The following is a 2,179-nucleotide window of genomic DNA, read 5'->3' as shown; positions in this document are numbered from 1 at the left end:
ACAATTAACTGAAAGATATAATGGAAGAAAATCTCACCTACAATAGCAACAAGATGATTAAACACTTAGGAATACATTTAACAAGAAACAGATAAAGCCTTTATGAGAAACATTAACATGTTCCTGAAGAACACGTACACACACACAAGATTTTTAGTATATGTACTATTATTTGGAATAGCAAGATTCAAAATCGTAAGATTTCAGTTCTACCTAAAGTAAAATATGCATTTAATGTGGTTCCCATTAAAATATTGAGCATAAAACCTTTGACTTGCCTTTCTCCGGTCCTCAAGCAAATCAAGTTTGTCTTGACAAATAGGATAATGACTTCTCCAATCTTTCCCCTCTCCCTCTACTGAGTGAGAACCTGGGCTAATAAGAACATGAGGCAAGAAAATGAGCACATCTCTACTGAAGGATGAAAAAAGAAAGAAGGTGGGGGAAAGAGAGAGAGGAAGAGAAAGAATGAGGAAGGAAAAAACATATAGATCCTCCAACTCATACAAAAAAATGGTGCAAGAAACAAATAGCCAGGATATCTGTTAGAAGAGCAGTGAAAGTATCAGGTACTAAAACATATTACAAAGTCTCAATAGTTACCATCGTGTGACCTGTAAATAGAACAGTACATAGCATAGGACATAAAATCCATGAATAGATCCAAATATGTATAAGGAATTCGTATGTAATAAATATGGCAAACAAAATCAGTGAGATAAGGAAGAACTTTTAAATAAATGTTGTTGAGACATTTGGCTGGATTTTGGTAAAACTAGAAGTCCCTGGGAGCAGTTACCTTTTAAAGAGACATTTCTTAAAATGTGTTCCTCAGATCTTTTCACCAGAAAGATCAGTTACATATTGAAACACAGGTTCCAAGAATCACCCACTGAATCAAAAATTTAAGTAACTCCTGAGAACTTGCATATTACCAAGTTTCTCCGATGATTCTGATGGACACACAATTGGGAACTCCTCCTTTAAACCGTCTCTCCTGGATGATTGCATCTCTCCTGCTAAGTCAACTCTCCCTGCTTTTTTTCCCCTTTGGGTCTATAGCTTTAGCCACTACACCCAGGTAATTGAAGGCAATTGAAAGGGCACTGAAGTCCCTGCCTATTCTGTTTGACTGAAATGTATAAAATTCTCTTTCAAACCCTTAGTTTAGCTAAGATAAAGCTGGAATTTCTTTATATAAATGTTCAGTAGAAAATAAAACATCTCTTTACCTCCTTGGCTGTTAGAAGCTTGGCCGCCATCATGATCCACACAGTAACTTTCTGGACCAGGAAGTTCATGACCAACCGACTACCTCAGTGGAAACAGAGGGTCATTGATGTTCTTTACCCCAGAAAGGCAACAGTACCTATGACAGAAATTCAGGAAAAATTAGCCAAAATGTACAAGACCACACCAGACGTCCTCTTTGTATTTGGATTCAGAACCCATTGTGGTGGTGGCAAAACTGGCTTTGGCATGACTTATGATTCCTCAGATTATGTACAGAAAACGAACCCAGACATCGACTTGCAGGACATTGCTTGTATGAGAATAAAAAGACATCAAGAAAACAGCAAAAGGAATGCAAGAACAGAGTAAAGAAAGTCAGGGGGACTGCTCAAGCCAATGTTGGTGCCGGCAAAAAGAAGGAGTAATAATTCTGCGGTAACTATCCGTGGTGATTAATCATGCTGGTATTTCATGAGAGGATTAATAAACTAAGACCTTTTAAAAAAAGAAAATAAGGGGCACCTGGGTGGTTCAGTCGGTTAAGCATGTGACTTTGGCTCATGTCATGATCTCATGGCTCATGGGTTCAAGCCCCACATCAGGCTCTGTGCTGACAGCTTAGAGTCTGGAGCCTGCTTTGGATTCTGTCTCTGTCTCTCTCTCTCAAAACTAGAGAGTGCCCTCCCCCACTTGCACTCTCTCTCTCAAAAATAAATATACATTGAAAATATTTTTTAAAAAAGAAAAGAAATGCAAAGTTATACAAACGGATTTGGTTATCTAGTGCTGATTTCTTATTCTCAGTTATCTGAAGTCAAGTCTCTGACCAGGGCTGGTAAAATGAGGGGGTGTACCCCCATAAATGCAGACGTTGCTCAAGACTTGCTCTGGGTCCCTCTGCTCCTTTCCTGAGACTTCACAATTCATTGCTGTGTGGTAGATAACT

At 38.6% G+C, this 2,179-nt stretch overlaps 1 pseudogene; it reads left to right on the top strand.

Annotated features, from left to right (window-relative positions):
- The first annotated feature begins 1,237 nt into the window (after positions 1–1,237).
- LOC106981344 (40S ribosomal protein S24-like) lies at positions 1,238–1,661 on the top strand (annotated as a pseudogene).
- The last annotated feature ends 518 nt before the right edge of the window (positions 1,662–2,179 follow it).

The sequence above is a fragment of the Acinonyx jubatus genome, chromosome B4 (assembly GCF_027475565.1).
Source record: "Acinonyx jubatus isolate Ajub_Pintada_27869175 chromosome B4, VMU_Ajub_asm_v1.0, whole genome shotgun sequence".
NCBI lineage: Eukaryota > Metazoa > Chordata > Mammalia > Carnivora > Felidae > Acinonyx > Acinonyx jubatus.
This window is presented reverse-complemented; position numbering and strand designations above follow the sequence as displayed.